General features: G+C 49.4%; 1 protein-coding gene across 4 annotated transcripts in view; it reads right to left on the reverse strand.

Moving 5' to 3' along the window:
- RALGAPB (Ral GTPase activating protein non-catalytic subunit beta) overlaps positions 1–22,438 on the reverse strand; it is a 1,713,320-nt gene that overhangs the window by 172,466 nt on the left and 1,518,416 nt on the right. The gene's annotated exons all lie outside the window — the stretch shown is intronic.

Below are 22,438 nucleotides of genomic sequence, written 5' to 3' on the forward strand. Positions count from 1 at the left end.
TTGTCATGTGATGCTGCACCATGACTCTTGATTATGTTTTCGACCAAAGATCTCACCTTGTTGCTCAACCCCTCTCACATTTCGGTCTTGAACAGTAAGTCCATATGCATCACAACTGCACTCACCATCAGCCCATTTAACTCACACTTCAAGCACTTCTGCATCACAGAAATCACAATCCAGACTTATGAAAGTCACAAAGGATGGCATGAAATGTTGTTTATCTCCGGTAAGTTTCTTCTGAAGGGTATGCATTTTATCCACAGATTCCTTATGGGAACCATCCTGGCGCCAAGATAGATCTAGAACATTTTCATACAGTACTACCTCATCAGCGCTAGATGATCCTGCTTGACTTCACCATGGATTTGAATGCCTCCACTACAGATGATGTTCTACATGATACAATGCATCACAGGTACTAAATTTAGTCTGAAGAGATTTTATTTAAACTCCATGTATATCTAGCCTTTCAACCTCTTTTCCTCTATTATAGACAATGATACCACCTGTGACCGATGAAACTCCATCACCACCAGAGGCAAGATTGATCTTGTATGTTTAAGAAAGCAACAAAAGATGACATAACAGCTGAAGTTCACTGACTGTGCTGCCCGCAGTTATGGTTATCAGTATTGAGGAGAAATTTAAAGTAATGCATATCCAGCTTGGTGTTTTGGATATGATAGGTGCTGGAATGGCTGGTTCATAAACAGCAACTAAAGCATGCTTGCAAAGATAGCTCATACAAAGATCAACAGATAGTAATAGTACCTGGAAAAGATAAAGGATGAGGCTGACACCAGATGCAGGACAGTGGAGCTTTCCTTGTGTAGGGAGGTATGAAAAAAAGAATGTGCAGACGCTGAGGTTGGTGTCACAATAAGGCCTCTGAAATTAGGGAAGAAGAAAGGTCTCTCCGTTATGTTAGTACATAACCTACAACACTGGGGCCAGATAAGCCTTACTGGAACATATTCAGTTGTAAGGTATGTAGGAAGCTGGTCTGGCGGACACCTATAGTGTTTGCACCTTATACCAGGTACAGGCAACCCCTTTCAGTTAGGGGAACGGTGTCTAGGAGGCAAGGGCTCTGTACTGGTGGTAGCTGTGGTGAGCAGCCAATACTTTACTAGGAGGATTGTAAAGCACTTGCAATACCACAGTAGTTACACAGTAGCTAATCTCACATGAAAGGAACCACACAGTGTTGCAAAAATAAAGGTACTTTATTACAGGAACACTGAACTAGATTAGTTATAGGCAATACCCCAACTGGAGGTAAGTGCACACTATATATACATGGTAAGTATTAGGAATTAGCATATAAAAATAACAAGCAGTGGCAAAAAATAGCAGAAAATAGCAAAAAGCCCTACACGGAGCCAAACCACATTCTAACATAGTGGCCACTACCCACCCTTCTGTAGATGAAGGTCCGGGTCGACTGTGGACGATGAAGATCACTCAGAACCACCATGTAGGAAAGTGCCACTGTTGGCATGGTTACCCCTCACTTTTTGCCTAAGGTTGATGCCAACTTTGATTGACAGTGTGCTGGGATCCTGCTAACCAGGCCCCAGCACCAGTGTTCTTTCCCAAAATCTGTACCTTTGTTTTCACCATTAGCACACCCATGGCCCACAGTTAAGTCCCTTGTAAAAGATACTCATGGTACCAAGGGCCCTGTGGCCAGGGAAGGTCCCTAAGGGCTGCAGCATGTATTATGCCACCCTGGGTGACCCCTGACCAAGCACATGTACACTGCTCTTGCAGCTTGTGTGTGCTGGTGGGGAGAAAAAGACTAAGTCGACATGGCACTCCCCTCACAGTGCCATGCCCAAAACCCACTGCCTGTGGCATAGGTAAGTCACCCCTCTAGCAGGCCTTACAGCCCTAAGGCAGGGAGCACTACAGCACAGGGTGAGGGCATAGCTGCATGAGCAATGTGCCTCTACATTTTCTAAGTCCATTCTTAGACATTGTAAGTACAGGGTAGCCATACTGAGGATTTGGTCTGGGAGTTTTTCATTACGAACTCCACAGTTCCATAATGGCTTCACTAAATACTGGGTAGCTAGGTATCAAACTTCTCAGTAGAATAACCCCCACTGATGCCAGTGTGGGATTTATTGAAAAATGCACCCAGAGGGTCTCTTAGAGATTCCCCCTGTATGTTAGCCAACTTGCTAGTGCAGGACTGACCCGCCTGTGCTAGCCTGCCACTTTCAGACAAGCTTCTGACCACATGGGGTGAGAGCCTTTATGCTCTCGGTGGTCAGAAAAAAAAGCCTATCCTGGGTGGAGGTGCTTCACACCTCTCCCCTACAGGAACTGTAACACTTCGCGCTGAGACTCAAAGGCTCAAGCCTTGGGTTACAGTGCCCCAGGGCACTACAGCTAGAGGAGTTGCCCGCCCCCCAGACAAAGCCCCACTTTTGGTGGCAAGCTCGGAGGGAAAATTAGGGAAAACAGAGAGAAGTGACCACCCCAGCTAGGGCAACCCCTAAGGAGTCCAGAGCTGAAGTGACCCCCTCCCTGCAGACTCCTTCACCTTGGTTTGGATAACAGGGACCAACAGGGTTAGGTTTGTGCCTACTCTTCCCAAAGGAAGTGGGCACAGGACGGGTGTAGCCACCCTCAGGGACAGTAGCCATTGTCTACTGCCCTCTGACCCCTGTAACATCCCTAAATATTGTATTTAAGGGCTTCCCTGAACCCAGCTCACCAGATTCCTGGCAACCTGACAAGAAAGAAGAAGGACTGCTAAGATGAAACCCCAGCAGAGAAAAAGGAAGACAACAACTGACTTGACCCCAGCCCTACCAGCCTGTATCCTGCTTCAAAGAACCTGCACAAGAACATTGACACATCCAGGGGGACAACTTCCTCTGCCAAGCTCCAGAGGACTGCCCTCTACCCAAAAGGACCAAATATTGCGGTTGAGAGCTGCCCTGTCCAAGAAGAAAACAACTAAGGACTCCAGCCTCACTATGAATGCGCAACTCCTGCTCACTCTGCACCCGACACCGACAGCCCATGTACAGGTGGCCCAACCAGCTAGAGAGGATCTCCAGGCGATTCTGAGCTAGTGCCCACCCTGGTTTGACCCCTCCACAATGACACCTGCAGAGGGAATCCTGAGGACCCCCTCTCATTGCAAAAGCTCAGGACGAAGATATCTGACACTTAAAGACACACTGCACCCGCAGACTCCAGACCTTGTAGAACCCGACCTCCTGGGCAGCAACTTTCAGCAGGCGGCCCTCCTCCCTGTCCAGCCTGTGGTTTGCCCGAGACGACCTCCTAGACCTCGCCTGCAGACCAGGTCTGCCCTCCGAAGACGCGGGTACTCACCTGCCTGCAGATCTGAATCCGAGTGCCCCCAGACTCCCCGAGGAGCCCATGTTAATTTTGCCTCAACTTTCACCGCTGCACCCGGCCGGCCGGTGTTAGTGGTGGTGGGTGTGTAGGGTTAACGTGAACCCCGACATGTGGACTTCCTAACCCCCAGAGACTGGAACTGTAAGTGTTATACTTCCCTGCAAATCGTACTAAATTTTCTTCCCCCCAGGAACTGTTTCTGAAAATTGCACTGCCAACTTATAAAACAGATATTTGCCAATATTTCAAAGACTGTACAACTTATCGATTACAAACAAAGTGCTATTGATACATGTGTGAAATACGAAACTATTGAAGTACTTACCTGCAACTTAAATCTTGTGGTTCTAAAAATAAATTAAGAATATATATTTCGGCTATATAAAAACGATTGGTCTGGAGTTAAGTCATCGAGTGTGTGCTTCTATTGTCTGTGTGTGTACAACAAATGCTTTGCACTACCTTTTGATAAGTCTAACTGCTCGACCACACTATCACAAAAGAAAGCATTAGTACTACCCACTTTATCCTCTGTAAAGCCTCTGGGGAACCCCTGGACTCTGTGCACACTAAATCTCATTTTGATACAGTATATACAGAGCCAACTTCCTACACACCACCTGTGTTGGAGGATCCACGCAGTTCCTGTGAAGAGCAGATCCCAGCAGCCGGACTTCATTGTCTTAGGTGCGTGTGGATGCAGGGGAGTGACTCCTTCACTCCAAGGGAGATTCCTTCTTGCTTCTTAGGTGCAGCTGAAGTCTTGCCGAACCCAGAGGATGCACAGCCATGGCAATTTTAAAATTGCTGAAAGGAGACGAGGAAAACATTTTGCAAGGCGAGATCGTCTCTGGAGTTGCAGGCTTGCTTGGTTTCTGTAAAGTCCACCAGGGGTTCTGGTGCCCAGGAGCAGAAGAAGTTGATGCAGAGGAGTCCTGGTGGAATCTTGCACGCGGAATCTAGAGACCCACCCTCAAGGGCATCCCCTAAATAGCCCTAAAAGGGGGCTTGGTCACTCTGCAGGGTGACCACCTATGAGAAGGGGGTCACTGACATCAGACACCTATCCTGGCCAACCAAATGCTCCCAGGAGACTTTGCACATCTTGTTTCCAAGATGGCAGAATCAAGATGCCACCTGGAAGAGCTCTGGGCACCACCCCAGGGGGTGGTGATAGACAGGGGAGTGGTCACTCCCCTTTCCTTTGTCCAGTTTTGTGGCAGAGCAGGAAGTGGGTGTCCCTAGACTGGTGCAAACCGGTTTATGGAAGGAGGGCACCAAATGTGTCTTTCAAAGCAAACCGGTGGCTTGTGCAGGCTACTCCTCCCAAGCCTTGTAACACCTATTTCCTAGGGAGAGGGTGTTGCCTCCCACTCCCACAGGAAATCCTTTGTTCTGCCTTCCCCTGCCTGAATTGGTCAGGCAGCAGGAGAGCAGAAACCTGTCTGAGGGGTGGCAGCAGCACGGCTGCCCTGAAAACCCCAGGAAACCGGTAGGAGCAATATTGGGGTTCCTCTACAGAGCCCCCAGAGTGCATACAATCATACAACTAATACTGGCAACAGTATTGGGGTATGATTCTGACATGTTTGATACCAAACATGCCCAGGTTCGGAGTTACCATTATGTAGCTGGACACAGGTCCAGTATGTGGGTAAAATGGCTTCCCTGCACTTACGAAGTCCCCTTTCCTTTGTATGGTTTCATGCCAGAGCAGGGACTGGGGTCCATGGACTGGTGCAAATGAACAAGTTACCTACCTTCAGAAACGATTTATCTGGTAAAGACTATCTAGCTGCAGATTCCTTACCTTAGAATTCCATGGCGTCAGCTTCAAATCTGGAATCTTTTTACTGAGCACTACCCTGCGAGCCCCGTCGGGTGGCCTCGTTTGGGTCAGCGTGCATCGTCCGGCTCCGTGTGGCATCATCAGCGTCATTGGAGACATCTGTGACATCACGCCCTTCTATATAGGCACCTCCCCGGCGCGCATACGTCAGTTCTTTTCCACAACTTCCCACGGCAGAAGCTTCCAATGAAAGAAACAACTTTTTTCTGATTGTCTGAGCAAAATGACATGCCCTGGAGAAAAGGTCAAAATCTGAAAAAACAGAGTATATCCGCAGAGCGGAGAGGCCTGGGTAGGTGTAAGGAATCTGCAGCTAGATAGAGACTCTACCAGATAATTTGTTACCAAAAGTAAGTAACATGTTCATCTGATAGAGACTTCTAGATGCAGATTCTGCACCTTAGAATAGATACTCAAGCTATAACCTCCTGGCGGTGGGCGGCAAAGATATACTTCACACAAAGAAGTCCTGTGGGACTGAGCGAGCAAAATGCCCCTTTCTTCTCACCTGGCTATCCAGACAGTAGTGTCTTGCTAACATGTGCAAGGAAGCCCACATTGCCACCTGGCAGATGTCTAGTACCAGCACGCCACAAGCTAATACCGTGGTAGTATCTTTCCCTCTTGCAGAGTGAGCTTTCAAGACCTCAGGAGGCTGCTTCTTAGCCAATGCGTAATAGATTTTAATACAGAGAACGACCCAGCACAAAATGGTCTGTTTCTGGACTGCCCGACATTTCTTTGCTCCAACGTACCCCAAAAAGAGTTGGTCATTGTAGGAGGCTGGCCTGGCTTATAGTGGGTACCTTGTGGTACTTGCACCTTGTGCCAGGTCCAGTTATCCCTTATTAGCAGATTAGTAGTGTTCTAGCAGCTTAGGCTGATAGAGGTAGCAGCTTAGGTTGAACTAGGAGACATGAAAAGCTCCTACTATACCACTTATATCACTCAGCACTATATCATAAGAAAACACAATACTCAGAGTTACCAAAAATAAAGGTATTTTATTTTAGTGACAATATGCCAAAAGTATCTCAAAGGATATACTCCCTTAGGCGGTAAGTAATATACACAAAATATGCACACAGACCGAAATCAGGTACATAAACAGTTAGAAAAGTAGTGCAAACACTGTAGAACACAATAGAATGCAATAGGAGACAATAGGCCTAGGGGCAACACAAACCATATACTCCAAATGTGGAATACGAACCACGAATGGACCCGAGGCCTAGTGTAGTGTGTAGTGTGTAGAGGGTCGCTAAGAGTGTAAGAAAACACTAAGGGTGTCCAAGATACCCCACCCCAACACCCTGAAAAGTAGGAGTAAAGACACCCTACTACCCCAGAAAGACAGTAAAGTCGAGATAGGGGATTCTGCAAAGACAACAACTGACTGCAAAGCACTGAAGACCGATTCCTGGACCTGAGGAACTGCAAAGGAAGGGGACCAAGTCCAAGAGTCACGCAAGTGTCCTTGGGGGGGCAGAAGCCACTAAACCCCAGATGAAGGTGCAAAAGGGCTGCCTCCGGGTGGAAGAATCCGAAGATTCTGCAACAATGGAAGGTGCCAGGAACTTCTCCTTTGGTCAGAAGATGTCCCACAGCGTGCTGGAGGATGTAGAGTTGTTTCCACACAGAAAGACCGCAAACAATCATTGCTAGCTGCAAGAGTCGCGGTTGAAGGTTTTGGGTGCTGCCAGGGCCCAGGAAGGACCAGGCTGTTGCCCCTAGGAGGAGGAGACAGAGGGGGGCACTCAGCAACACAGAGAGCCCACGCAGAAGGAGGCAGCACCTGCAGAAGCAGCACGGCGGTCGTCTAAGCACAACAAAAGGGAGTCCCACAAAGTCGGAGTCCAACTCAGCGAGGTGGGCGATGCAGGACGGAGTGATGGGGACCTGGGCTAGACTGTGCACAATGCAAGTCTTGCAGAAATGCACAGAAGCCCGAGCAGCTGCAGTTCACGCAGTACACAGGATTACTGTCTGGCGTGGGGAGGCTAGGATTTACCTCCACCAAATCTGGACAGAAGGGCCACTGGATTGTCGGGGACACTTGCATCCAGCTCCTGTGTTCCAGGGACCACGCTCCTCAAGATGAGAGGGGACCCAGAGGACCGGTGATGCAGAAGTTTGGTGCCTGTGTTGGCAGGGGAAAGATTCCGTCGACCCAGGGAGATTTTTTCGTGGCTTTCAGTGCAGGGTGAAGGCAGACAGCCCTCAGAGCATGCACCACCAGGAAACAGTTAAGAAAGCAGGCAGGATGAAGCGCTACAATGTTGCTGGTAGTCTTCTTGCTACTTTGTTGTGGTTTTGCAGGCATCCTGGAGCAGTCAGCGGTCGATCCTTGGCAGAAGTCGAAGAGAGAAGTGCAGAGGAACTCTGGTGAACTCTTGCATTCGTTATCTGGTGAGATACCCACAGAAGAGACCCTCAATAGCCATCAGAGGAGGATTGGCTACAGAGAAATGTAAGCACTTATCAGGAGGGGTCTCTGATGTCACCTGCTGGCACTGGCCACTCAGAGCTGTCCATTGTGCCCTCACACCTCTGCACCCAAGAAGGCAGAGGTCTGGGACACACTGGAGGAGCTCTGGGCACCTCCCCTGGGAGATGCTGGTCAGGGGAGTGGTCAATCCCCTTTCCAGTTTCGCGCCAGAGCAGGGCTGGGGAGGATCCCTGAACCGGTGTACACTGGCTTATGCAAGGAGGGCACCATCTGTGCCCTTAAAAGCATTTCCAGAGGCCAGGAGAGGCTACTCCTCTAAGGCCTTTCACACCTATTTCCAAAGGGAGAGGGTGTAACACCCTCTCTCAAAGGAAATCCTTTGTTCTGCCTCCCTGGGACTGGGCGGCCCAGGCCCCATGGGGCAGAAACCTGTCTGAGGGTTGGCAGCAGCGGTAGCTGCAGAGAAAACCCAGGAAAGTTAGTTTGGCAGTACCCGTGCTCTATGCTGGAGCCCCGGAGATGTATGGAATTGTCCAGAATGGTATTGGGGTGACAATTCCATGATCCTAGACATGTTACATGGCCATGTTCGGAGTTACAATGGTGACGGTACATATAGGTATTGACCTATATGTAGTGCACACGTGTAATGGTGTCCCCGCACTCACAAAGCCCGGGGAAATTGCCCTGAACAATGTGGGGTCACTTTCGCTAATGCCAGGGTGCCCTCATACTAAGTAACTTTGCACCTAACCTTCACTAAGTGAGGGTTAGACATATAGGTGACTTATAAGTTACTTAAGTGCAGTGTAAGATGGCTGTGGAAATAACGTGGACGTTATTTCACTCAGGCTGCAGTGGCAGTCCTGTGTAAGAATTGTCTGAGCTCCCTATGGGTGGCAAAAGAAATGCTGCAGCCCATAGGGATCGCCTGGAACCCCAATACCCTGGGTACCTAGGTACCATATAATAGGGAATTATAAGGGTGTTCCAGTGTGCCAATCAGAATTGGTCAAATTAGTCACTAGCTTGCAGTTACAGTTTTAAAAGCAGAGAGAGCATAAACACTGAGGTTCTAGTTAGCAGAGCTTCAGTGATACAGTTAGGCACCACACAGGGAACACATACAGGGCACACTTTATGAGCACTGGGGTACTGGCTAGCAGGCTCCCGGTGACACAGGCAAAAACAAACATACATACAATAAAAATGGGGGTAACGTGCCAGGCAAGATGGTACTTTCCTAGTCATTCACCCGGAACTATTTTGTGTGGTCAAGGTCGAACAACAACGCTCTTTATGGGTCTAGACGGTGGAGACGCTCCTCTTCTTTAGAGGGATGCAGTGGAGCAAAGAAGGTGGGCAGGGTGATGTTATGACCTAGATGGAAAGGGGTCACCACCTTGGGGAGTAAAGAGGCACGGGTTCTGAAGACTACTTTATCAGGATATATTGTGAGATACCGCAGTTTTGAAGATAAAGCCTGCATCTCAGATACACTCCTGGCAGATGTGATCACCACTAAGTAGGCTGTTTTGATAGTGAGCAGCCGGAGAGGACAATTATGTAAAGGCTCAAAAGGAACACACATAAGAAAAGAAAGCACTAGATTAAGGTCCCACTGGGGCATAACAAAAGGCGTAGGTGGAAACATATGTACAAGGCCTGTAGGAAAATGCCACTGTTTGGCATATTTACCCTCTAACCTTTTGCCTTTTGTTGATGTTAGTTATGAATTAATGTGTGCTGGGACCCTGCTAACCAGGCCCCAGCACTAGTGTTCTTTCCCTAAAACTGTGCTTTTGTCTCCACCATTGGCACAGCCCTGGCACACAGAGAAGTCACTTGTAAATGGTACCCCTGGTACCAAGGGCCCTGTGGCCAGGGAGGGTCTCTAAGGGCTGCAGCATCTATTATGCCACCCTGGGGACCCCTCACTCAGCACATGAACACTGCCTCACAGCTGGTGTGTGGTACTCCACAAAGGTAAGTTAGGAACTTTGAATTAGAGCAGTAACATATACAGTTTTTGTTAAAATGGCAATAAGCTATTTTAAAAGTGGACACAGTGAAAAAATCAATAGTTCCTGGGGGAGGTATGTAAAGGTTAGATTAGGAGCTAAGTAAAACACTTACAAGTCTCAGTCCTGGGGCATAGGCAGCCCACTGTTGGGGGTTCAAGGCAACCCCAAAGTTACCACACCAGCAGCTCAGGGCCGGTCAGGTGCAGAGGTCAAAGAGGTGCCCAAAACACATAGGTGCCTATGGAGAACAGGGGTGCTCTGGTACCAGTCTGCCAGCAGGTAACTACCCGGGTCCTCGGGGGGCAGACCAGGGAGGTTTTGTAGAGCACCGGGGGGGGGGGGGGGGGGGGGTCTAGGGGAGAGACACGAGAAGGCACACAAAGTACACCATCAGCGGCACAGGCAGGCGTCGCTGTGGGGGCTCAGGGGGGGTCATCTCTGGTTACTCATAGGCTCGCAGTCGCCAGGGAGTCCCCCCTGAGGTGTTGGGTTTTCTGCAGGTCGAGCCGGGGGCGCCGGGTGCAGTGTGTAGAGTCTCACGCTTCCGGCAGGAAACGTGAAGTCCTTGGAAGTTGCTTCTTTGTTGCAAAGAAGTAGCTGGTTTTGAACAGGGCCGCTGATGACGGGAGTTTCTTGGTCCTGTAGTCCAGGGCAGTCGTCTGAGGCTTCGGAGGTCACTGGTCCCTGTCGGATGTGTCGCTTCAGCAGGTTATCTAAGTTGGAGACAGGCCGGTAGGGCAGGGACCAAATCAGTTGTTGTCTTCCTCCTTCTCTGTAGGCTTGTAGGTCAGTGTGTGTTTAGGTCTGGGAGGGCAGTAGCCAATGGCTATTGTCCTTGAGGGTGGCTACACCCTCTTTGTGCCTCCTCCCATGGGGAGGGGGGCACATCCCTAATCCTATTGGGGGAATCCTCCAAACTCAAGATGGAGGATTTTTCAAGGCAGGGGTCACCTCAGGTCAGGACACCTTAGGGGCTGTCCTGACTGGTGGGTGACTCCTCCTTGTTTTTCTCATTCTCTCCTCCAGCCTTGCCGCCAAAAGTGGGGGCAGTGGCCGGAGGGACAGGCATCTCCACTAGCTGGGATGCCCTGGGGCGCTGTAACAAAAGGGGTGAGCCTTTGAGGCTCACCGCCAGGTGTTACAGTTCCTGCAGGGGGAGGTGAGAAGCACCTCCAGCCAGTGCAGGCTTTGTTCCTGGCCACAGAGTGACAAAGGCACTCTCCCCATGTGGCCAGCAACATGTCTGGTGTGTGGCAGGCTGGCAGGAACTGGTCAGCCTATACTAGAAGTCGGGTAGGTATTCAGGAGGCATCTCTAAGATGCCCTCTGGGTGTATTTTACAATAAATTGCACACTGGCATCAGTGTGCATTTATTGTGCTGAGAAGTTTGATACCAAACTTCATAATTTTCAGTGTAGCCATTATGGAACTGTGGAGTTTGACAAACTCCCAGACCATATACTCCTATGGCTACCCTGCACTTACAATGTCTAAGGTTTTGCTTAAACACTGTAGGGGCATAGTGCTCGTGCACATATGCCCTCACCTATGGTATAGTACACCCTGCCTTAGGGCTGTAAGGCCTGCTGGAGGGGTGACTTACCTATGCCACAGGCAGTGTGGGGTTGGCATGGCACTCTGAGGGGAGTGCCATGTCGACTTAGTCATTTTCTCTCCACCAGCACATACAAGCTGTGAGGCAGTGTGCATCTGCTGAGTGAGGGGTCTCTAGGGTGGCATGAGACATGCTGCAGCCCTTAGAGACCTTCCCTGGAATCAGGGCCCTTGGTACCAGGGGTACCACTTACAAGGGACTTACCTGAGTGCCAGGGTTGTGCCAATTGTGGACACAAAGGTACAGCTTAGGGAAAGAACACTGGTGCTGGGGCCTGGTTAGCAGGGTCCCAGCACACTTTCAATCATAACTTAGCGTCAGCAAAGGCAAAAAGTTAGGGGGTAACCATGCCAAGGAGGCATTTCCTTACAAAGATCATACCCTTCTTATTAGAGTGTAGTAGTGGTCTAGCAGCTTAGGCTGATAGAGGCAGCTATAGCAGAGCAGCAGAGGCTGAACTAGGAGACATGCAAAGCTCATGCAATACCACTTATATCATATTGGTACTATATCATAAGAAAGACAATACTCAGTTACGAAAAATAAAGGTACTTTATTTTAGTGACAATGTGCCAAAATATCTCAGAGGATATACTCCCTTAGGAGGTAAGTAACATACACAAAATATACACAACTAACCAAATCGGGTAAGTAAAACAGTCAGAAATTAGTGCAAACAATGTAAAACACAATAGGATGCAATAGGCCTAGGAATAACACAAACTATATACTAAGAAAGTGGAATGCGAACCACAAATGCACCCCTAGGCAAGTGTAGAGGGTCGCTGGGACTGTGAGAAAACACTAAGGGTGTAAAGGGGACCCCACCCCAAGACCCTGGAAAGTAGGAGTAAAGTACTACTATTAAACACACTAAAGTTGTGATAAAGGATTTTGCAAGGACCACAACAGACTGCAAAGCACTGAAGATGGACTCCTGGACCTGAAGACCTGCAAAGGAAGGAGACCAAGTCCAAGAGACTCTTAAGTGTCCAGGGGGCAGGAGCCCACTAAACCCCAGATGAAGGTGCAAAATGGCTAACTCCGGTTGGTAGAAGCTGCAGGTTTTGCAACAATGAAAGGAGGTAGGAAGTTCTTCTTCGTGCAGATGTTGGACTTGGTCCCCTTGTTCCACAGGTACTGTGCTGGAGGATGCAGAGTTGTTTCCTTGGCAAAATACCGCAAACAGGCCTTGCTACCTGCATGAGTCGCGGTTGAAGAAAAAGTGTGCTTCCCAGGCCCAGGAAGGACAAGGATGTCGCCACTTGGGAGAGGAGAAAGAGGGGGCCCTCAGCAACATAGAGAGCCCACTGACAGGAAGGAAGCACCCGCACAAGTCCTTGAACACAGGTTCAAGAAGACTGAACACGGCTGTCGTCTCAACACTGCAAAGAGAGGTCCCACAATACCAGAGGTCAACTCAGGGAGCTGAGCTTTGCAGGACGGAGAGCTGGGGACTTAGGCTCGGCTGTGCATGAAGGATTTCTTGGAAATGTGCACAGACGCCCTTGTAGCCGCAGATCAAGCGGTGCACAGGATTACTGTCTGGGGAGGGGAGGCAAGGACTTACCTCCTCCAAATTCGGACAGTTGGACCTCTAGACAGTCTGGGTCACTTGGGTCCACCACCTGTGTTCCAGGGGCCACACTCGTCAGGATGAGAGGGGACCCAGAGTACCAATTAAGCTGAAGTTTGGTGCCTGCTGAAGCAGGGGGAAGGTTCCGTCGACCCACAGGAGATTTCTTCATGGCTTCCAGTGCAGGGAGAAGGCAGGCAGCCCCCAGAGCATGCACCACCTGGAAACAGTTGAGAAATCCGGCAGGAATAGGTGCTACAATGTCGCTGATAGTCGTCTGGCTACTTTGTTGCAGTTTTGCAGGCGTCCTGGAGCAGTCAGCAGTCGATCCTTGGCAGAAGTTGAAGAGAGAAGCGCAGAGGAGTCCTGCTGGATTCTTGCAAGTCATAATCTGAGGAAAAGCCCACTGGAGAGACCCTAAATAGCCCTCAGAGGAGGATTGGCCACCTAGTCAGGTATGCATCTATCAGGAGGGGTCTCTTACGTCACCTGCTGGCACTGGCCAGTCAGAGGCCTCCAGAGTGCCCCCACACCTCTGGAAACAAGATGGCAGAGGTCTGAGACACACTGGAGGAGCTCTGGGCACCACCCTTGGGGTGGTGATGTCCAGTTTCGTGCCAAAACAGGTTCTGGGGCTTCCCTAAACCAGAGTAGACTGGCTTATGCAAGGAGGACACCATCTGTGCCCTTCAAAGCATTTCCAGAGGCTGGGGGAGGCTCCCCCTCCCCAGCCTTTAACACCTATTTCCAAAGAGAGAGGGTGTAACACCCTGCTGTCAGAGGAAATGCTTTGTTCTGCCTTCCTGGGACTGGGCTGCCCAGACCCTAGGAGGGCAGAACCCGGTCTGTGGGGTGGCAGCAGCTGTAGCTGCAGAGACAACCCCAGAGAGTTGGTTTGGCAGTACTGGGGGTCCATACTGGAGCCCCCAGGATGCATGGAATTGGCACCCCAATACCAGATTTGGAATGGGGGGACAATTCCATGATCTTAGACATGTTACATGGCCGCATTAGGAGTTACCATTATGAAGCTACATATAGGTATTGACCTATATGTAGTGCACACGCGTAATGATGTCCCTGCACTCACAAAGTCTGGGGAAATGGCCCTGAACTATGTGGGGGCACCTTTGCTAGTGGAAGGGTGCCCTCACACTTAGTAACTTTGCACTTAACCTTCAGCAAGTGAAGGTTTGACATATAGGTGACTTATAAGTTACTTACGTGCAGTGAAAATGGCTGTGAATTAACGTGTGCGTTATTTCACTCAGGCTGCAATGGCAGTCCTGTGTAAAGGTTTGTCTGAGCTCCCTATGGGTGGCAAAAGAAAAGCTACAACCCATATGGATCTCCTGGAACCCCAATGCCCTGGGTACCTAGGTACCATATACTAGTGACTTATAAGGAGGGTCCAGTATGCTAATTGAAATTAGTAAATGTAGTCACTAGTTTATAGTGACAAATTTAAAGGCAGAGAGAGCATGAGCACTGAGGTTCTGATTAGCAGAGCCTCAGTGACACAGTTAGGCACTACACAGGCATAAACATTTAGGCCACAAACTATGAGCCCTGGGGTCCTGGCTAGCAGGATCCCAGTGAGACAGCCAAAAACATACTGACATACATGTAAAATTGGGGGAACCATGCCAAAAAAGATGGCACTTTCCTACAACTATCCAGGCAGTAATGCTTAGCAAACGTGTGCAGGGATGCCCACGCAGCTGCCTGGCAGATATCCAGGACAGGAACTCCGCAAAGCAGCAGTTGTTCTGGTGGAATGAGCCTGCAAGCCTTCAGGAGGTTGCTCCTTAGCCAAAGAGTAGCACATTTTGATGCAAAGAAGCACCCATCCAGAGATGGTACACTTTTGCACCGCCTTCCCTTTTTTCGCACCCACATAGCACAAAGAGTTGATCATCCACCCGGAAATCTTTAGTACGATTGAGGTTGAACGCCAATGCTCTTTTTGGGTCCAGGCGGTGTAGTCTCTCCTCCTCATGGGAAGGATGTGGGGGTGCGGTGCGTAGAAGGTAGGCAAAGTTATAGACTGGCCTACATGAAATGGTGTAACCACCTTAGGAAGGAAGGAAGCTCTAGTGTGTAACACTACTTTGTCAGTATGGAGGTTTGAGGAAAGGGCTTGAAGCTCACTCACTCTGCGAGCAGAGATGATAGCGATCAGAAAGACGGTTTTGAATGTGAGGAGCAGCAAGGGACAATTATGCATTGGCTCAAAGGGGGTACACATCAAATAAGTAAGTACAAGATTAAGGTCCCACTGAGGCATAATTGGAGTGGGAGGAAATAAGTGTGAGCCCTTTTAAGAACCTACTCACAATAGGAGATTTAAAGAGTGAGGGCTGATCAGGTAGCCTAAGAAAGGTGGAAATGGCAGATAAATACCCCTTAAGGGTGCCCAAAGCAGAGCCCTCCTGGGCTAAAGAAAGAATAAACAGAAGAACCTCTGACAGAGGGGCAGAAAGGGGATCAACAGATTTGTTGGTACACCATGCCACAAATTTATTCCAACGACAGGCATATACAGTTTTAGTTGATGGACGCCTGACTGCCAAGATAACATTGCAGACTTTGGGTGGAAGGCCAAAAGCTGTCAAATGTTGCCGCTCAATCTCCACGCATGAAGGCGGAGGTTGGACAGGTTTGGGTGCAGAACCGTCCCCTGTAGCTGCGACAGAAGATCCGCCCAAAGAGGACGTCTTAATGGAGGATCGATGGACATGCTCAATAGCTCTGGATACCACAATCTTCGAGCCCAGTCCGGAGCCACCAAGATGACTTGGGCCCAGTTGTTCTTGATTTTCTTGAGAACTCTGAGAAGAGGGATAGGCGGGAAGGTGTAAAGGAGGCCTGAATTACACTTGAGACAAAAAGCGTCTCCGAGCGAGTGCCGCCTTGGAAACTCCAAAGCGCAAAACAACTGACATTGCGCGTTCTTTGCACAGGCAAACAGATCTAACCAAGGTTCTTCCTGTAGGAGGCTGGACTGGCTTGTAGTGAGTACCAAGGGGTACTTACACCTTGCACCAGGCCCAGGTATCCCTTATTAGTGTATCGGGTGTCTAGCAGCTTAGGCTGATAGATAATGGTGGCTTAGCAGAGCAGCTTAGGCTGAACTAGGAGACGAGTGGAGCTCCTACAGTACCACTAGTGTCATATGCACAATATCATAAGAAAACACAATACACAGATATACTAAAAATAAAGGTACTTTATTTTTATGACAATATGCCAAAAGTATCTCAGTGAGTACCCTCAGTATGAGGATAGCAAATATACACAAGATATATTTACAGAATACCAAAAATATGCAGTATAGTAATAGAAAACAGTGCAAACAATGTATAGTTACAATAGGATGCAATGGGGACACATAGGGATAGGGGCAACACAAACCATATACTCCAAAAGTGGAATGAGAACCACGAATGGACCCCAAACCTATGTGACCTTGTAGAGGGTCGCTGGGACTGTAAGAAAACAGTGAGGGTTAGAAAAATAGCCCACCCCAAGACCCTGAAAAGTGAGTGCAAAGTGCACTAAAGTTACCCAAAGAGCACAGAAGTCGTGATAGGGGAATTCTGCAGGAAAGACCAAAACCAGCAATGTAACAACGATGGATTTCCAGATGAGGGTACCTGTGGAACAAGGGGACCAAGTCCAAAAGTCACGATCAAGTCGAGAGTGGGCAGATGCCCAGGAAATGACAGCTGTGGGTGCAAAGAAGCTGCTACTGGACAGTAGAAGCTGAGGGTTCTGCAAGAACGACAAGGGCTAGAAACTTCCCCTTTGGAGGATAGATGTCCCACGCCGTGGAGAGTCGTGCAGAAGTGTTTTCCTGCGGAAAGACCGTAAACAAGCCTTGCTAGCTGCAAAGCTCGCGGTTGGGGTTTTTGGGTGCTGCTGTGGCCCAGGAGGGACCAGGATGTCGCCAATTGCGTCAGGGGACGGTATGGGTGCCCAGCAAGACAAGGAGCCCTCTCAGAAGCAGGCAGCAACGGGAAGTGTCGGAACAGGCACTACGAAGTGGAGTGAAACGGTGCTCACCTCAAGTTGCACAAAGGAGTCCCACGCCGCCAGAGGACAACTCAGGAGGTCGTGCAATGCAGGGTAGAGTGCCGTGGACCCAGGCTTGGCTGTGCACAAAGGATTCCCTCGGAAAGTGCACAGGAGCCGGAGTAGCTGCAAAACATGCGGTTCCCAGCAATGCAGTCTGGCGTGGGGAGGCAAGGACTTACCTCCACCAAACTTGGACTGAAGAGTCACTGGACTGTGGGAGTCACTTGGACAGAGTTGCTGGATTCAAGGGACCTCGCTCGTCGTGCTGAGAGGAGACCCAGAGGACCGGTGATGCAGTTCTTTGGTGCCTGCGGTTGCAGGGGGACGATTCCGTCGACCCACGGGAGATTTCTTCGGAGCTTCTAGTGCAGAGAGGAGGCAGACTACCCCCACAGCATGCACCACCAGGAAAACAGTCGAAAAGGCGGCAGGATCAGCGTTACAGAGTTGCAGTAGTCGTCTTCGCTACTTTGTTGCAGTTTTGCAGGCTTCCAGCGTGGTGAGCAGTCGATTCCTTGGCAGAAGGTGAAGAGAGAGATGCAGAGGAACTCGGATGAGCTCTTGCATTCGTTATCTAAGGAAATCCCCAAAGCAGAGACCCTAAATAGCCAGAAAAGAGGGTTTGGCTACTTAGGAGAGAAGATAGGCTAGCAACACCTGAAGGAGCCTATCAGAAGGAGTCTCTGACGTCACCTGCTGGCCCTGGCCACTCAGAGCCGTCCAGTGTGCCAGCAGCACCTCTGTTTCCAAGATGGCAGAGGTCTGGAGCACACTGGAGGAGCTCTGGGCACCTCCCAGGGGAGGTGCAGGTCAGGGGAGTGGTCACTCCCCTTCCCTTTGTCCAGTTTCGCGCCAGAGCAGGGCTGAGGGGTCCCTGAACCGGTGTAGACTGGCTTATGCAGAAATGGGCACCATGTGTGCCCATGAAAGCATTTCCAGAGGCTGGGGGAGGCTACTCCTCCCCTGCCTTAACACCATTTTCCAAAGGGAGAGGGTGTAACACCCTCTCTCTGAGGAAGTCCTTTGTTCTGCCATCCTGGGCCAAGCCTGGCTGGACCCCAGGAGGGCAGAAACCTGTCTGAGGGGTTGGCAGCAGCAGCAGCTGCAGTGAAACCCCGGGAAAGGCAGTTTGGCAGTACCAGGGTCTGTGCTAGAGACCCGTGGGATCATGGGATTGTGCCAACAATGCCAGGATGGCATAGACGGGGCAATTCCATGATCTTAGACATGTTACAGGGCCATATTCGGAGTTACCATTGTGAAGCTACACATAGGTAGTGACCTATATGTAGTGCACGCGTGTAATGGTGTCCCTGCACTCACAAAGTCCGGGGAATTGGCCCTAAACAATGTGGGGGCACCTTGGCTAGTGCCAGGGTGCCCACACACTAAGTAACTTAGCACCCAACCTTTACCAGGTAAAGGTTAGACATATAGGTGACTTATAAGTTACTTAAGTGCAGTGTAAAATGGCTGTGAAATAACGTGGACGTTATTTCACTCAGGCTGCAGTGGCAGGCCTGTGTAAGAATTGTCAGAGCTCCCTATGGGTGGCAAAAGAAATGCTGCAGCCCATAGGGATCTCCTGGAACCCCAATACCCTGGGTACCTCAGTACCATATACTAGGGAATTATAAGGGTGTTCCAGTATGCCAATGTAAATTGGTAAAATTGGTCACTAGCCTGTTAGTGACAATTTGAAAGAAATGAGAGAGCATAACCACTGAGGTTCTGGATAGCAGAGCCTCAGTGAGACAGTTAGTCATAACACAGGTAACACATTCAGGCACACTTATGAGCACTGGGGCCCTGGCTGGCAGGGTCCCAGTGACACACACAACTAAAACAACATATATACAGTGAAAAATGGGGGTAACATGCCAGGCAAGATGGTACTTTCCTACACAACCCCCCCCCTCCCAAACGAAGGACAATAAGACTAGCCATGACCTGATGAGTCTTCATTGTCTAAGTGGAAATATCTGGAGAGTCCATCTGCATTGGAGTGGGTACTCCCAGGTCTATGTTCCACTGTATAGTCCATTCCCTGTAGGGATATGGACCACCTCAACAAGTTAGGATTTTCACCTTTCATTTTTTTAGCCAAAGTAGAGGTTTGTGGTCTGTCTGAACAATGAAGTGAGTGCCAAACAGGTATGGCCTCAACTTCTTCAGTGCCCAGACCACAGCAAAGGCCTCCCTCTCTATGGCAGACCAACGCTTTTCTCTAGGGGTCAACCTCCTGCTGATAAAAGCAACAGATTGATCCTGGCCCTCAGAATTAAATTGTGAAAGGACTGCCCCTACTCCTAATTCAGATGCATCAGTCTGGACAATGAATTTTTTGGAGTAACAGGGGCTTTTCAGGACAGGTGCAGAGCACATGGCCTGCTTCAGCTCCTCAAAAGTTTTCTGACAGTTTGCTGTCCATAATACCTTTTTAGGCATTTTCTTTGAAGTGAGGTCATTAAGAGGGGCTGCAATGGAGCCATAGTTCTTTATGAACCTCCTATAGTACCCAGTGAGGCCTAAAAAGGCTCTCACCTGAGTCTGAGTAGTAGGGGGAACCCAATCTATAATAGTTTGGATTTTCCCCTGCAGTGGTGCAATCTGTTCTCCACCAACCAGGTGTCCCAGATAAACCACCTTCCCTTGCCCTATCTGGCACTTTGAAGCCTTGATAGTGAGGCCTGCCTTTTGCAGGGCCTCCAAAACTTTCCATAGGTGGACCAGGTGATCATCCCAACTGGAGCTAAAGACAGCTATATCGTCCAGATATGCTGCACTAAAAGCTTCCAGCCCTTGCAGGACTGAATTCACCAACCTCTGAAAAGTGGCAGGTGCATTTTTCAATCCAAAAGGCATTACTGTGAATTGGTAATGGCCTCCAATGGTTGAAAATGCAGTTTTTGCTTTTGCATCTTCTGATAATTTGATCTGCCAATACCCTGCAGTCAAGTCAAAAGTGCTTAGATACTTGGCAGATGCCAGTGTATCTATGAGCTCATCTGCCCTGGGTATAGGGTGAGCATCAGTTTTGGTTACCTGGTTGAGACCTCTGTAGTCTACACAAAACCGCATTTCCTTCTTTCCATCTTTGGAATGAGGTTTTGGTACAAGTACCACAGGAGAGGCCCATGGACTTTCAGAGTGCTCAACCACTCCTAGTTCTACCATTTTCTGCACCTCTTGCTTTATGCAGTCTCTGACATGGTCAGGCTGCCTATAGATCTTACTTTTGACAGGCAAGCTGTCTCCAGTATCTATAGTGTGCTCACACCAAGAAGTGGTACCTGGCACAGTAGAGAAGAGTTCAGAAAACTGACCCAGGAGATTTATGCAGTGGTCTTTCTGCTCAGCAGTAAGACAATCTGCCAAAACTACACCTTCCACTAGAGCATCTTGTTCTGTGGAAGAGAAGAGATCAGGGAGAGGGTCACTCTCTTCTTCGTGTCCCTCATCAGTTGCCATGAGCAGGGTGAGATCAGCCCTGTCATAGTAGGGTTTCAGGCGATTGACATGGAGCACCCTAAGGGGACTCCTGGCAGTGCCTAAGTCAACTAAGTAGGTGACTTCACCCTTCTTTTCAACAATTATGTGAGGTCCACTCCATTTATCTTGGAGTGCTCTTGGGGCCACTGGCTCCAAGACCCACACTTTCTGCCCTGGTTGGTATTGAACCAAAACAGCCTTCTGGTCATGCCATTGCTTTTGGAGCTCTTGGCTGGCCTGAAGGTTTTTACTGGCCTTTTTCATGTACTCAGCCATCCTTCATCTGAGGCCAAGTACATAGTCCACTATGTCTTGCTTTGGAGCTTTTAAAGGTTGTTCCCAACCCTCCTTAACAAGTGTTAGAGGACCTCTCACAGGGTGTCCAAATAGGAGTTCAAAGGGGCTGAAGCCCACTCCTTTCTGGGGTACCTCCCTGTAAGCAAAAAGGAGGCATGGTAAAAGGATATCCCATCTCCTGCGGAGTTTTTCAGGGAGTCCCATAATCATGCCTTTGAGAGTTTTGTTAAATCTCTCCACCAGTCCATTTGTTTGTGGATGATAGGGTGTAGTGAACTTGTATGTCACACCACACTCCTTCCACATGGCCTTTAAGTAAGCAGACATGAAATTGCTTCCCCTGTCTGATACCACCTCTTTTGGGAAGCCCACCCTGGAAAAGATTCCCAGGAGGGCCTTTGCCACTGCAGGAGCTGTAGTGGTCCTTAGAGGAATTGCTTCAGGATATCTGGTGGCATGGTCCACTACCACCAAGATAAACCTATTGCCTGAAGCAGTAGGAGGGTCAAGGGGGCCAACTATGTCAACCCCTACCCTTTCAAAGGGAACCCCAACCACAGGCAGTGGAATAAGGGGTGCCTTTGGAGTGCCACCTGTCTTGCCACTGGCTTGACAGGTTTCACAGGACTTACAAAATTCCTTTGTGTCCTCTGACATTCTAGGCCAATGAAACAAGGGAACAAGCCTGTCCCAAGTTTTCATTTGCCCTAAATGTCCAGCTAAGGGAATGTCGTGGGCTAGAGTTAGGAGGAACTTTCTGTACTCCTGAGGAATCACCAATCTCCTGGCAGTTCCAGGTTTTGGATCCCTTGCTTCAGTGTACAAGAGGTTGTCCTCCCGGTAAACTCTGTGAGAGTCACTGACATCCCCATTTGCTTGTTTGACAGCTTGCTGTCTTAGACCCTCTAGTGTGGGACAGGTATGCTGTGCCACACTCAGCTCCTCCCTGGCAGGCCCCCCTTCACCCAAAAGCTCAGCAGTGTCTGCTTTCAGCTCCTCTGGTGTAGGTTCTGCACAGGGTGGAAATTCTTCTTCCTCAGAAGTAGAATCCACTGTAGAGGGAGGGATAGTAGGTAGTGCTTTACTTCTACTAGCCGTAGCTTTAGGGAGCACTTGGTCCATTGTTCCAGGATCCAAGTCACCCTGTCCTTTTTGCTTTTTGGCCTGAGCCCTTGTCAAAGCAAAAATATGCCCTGGAATGCCCAGCATTGCTGCATGGGCCTCCAACTCCACATCTGACCAAGCTGATGACGCTAAATCATTTCCAAATAGACAGTCTACAGGTAAATCTGAGGCAACCACAACTTTCTTTGGACCAGTAACCCCCCCCCCAGTTGAGATTTACAACAGCCATGGGGTGGCTAAGTGTGTTGTTGTGAGCATCGGTTACTTGGTACTGGTGACCAAGTAGGTGTTGTTCAGGGTGGACCAGTTTCTCTATTACCATAGTAACACTGGCACCAGTGTCCCTGTAGGCCTGAACCGCAACACCATTTATTAGGGGTAGTTGCTTGTACTTATCCATGTTAATGGGACAAGCAACCAAGGTGGCTAAATCAATAGCTCCCTCAGAGACTAACACAGCCTCTGTGGTCTCCCTAATCAGACCAACCCCAACTAAGTTACCAAAAGGGAGCACAGCTACTCCCTTGGATTGGCTATTAGTAGGTTTGC

The sequence above is a fragment of the Pleurodeles waltl genome, chromosome 7 (genome assembly GCF_031143425.1).
Source record: "Pleurodeles waltl isolate 20211129_DDA chromosome 7, aPleWal1.hap1.20221129, whole genome shotgun sequence".
NCBI classification, from domain to species: Eukaryota; Metazoa; Chordata; class Amphibia; order Caudata; family Salamandridae; genus Pleurodeles; species Pleurodeles waltl.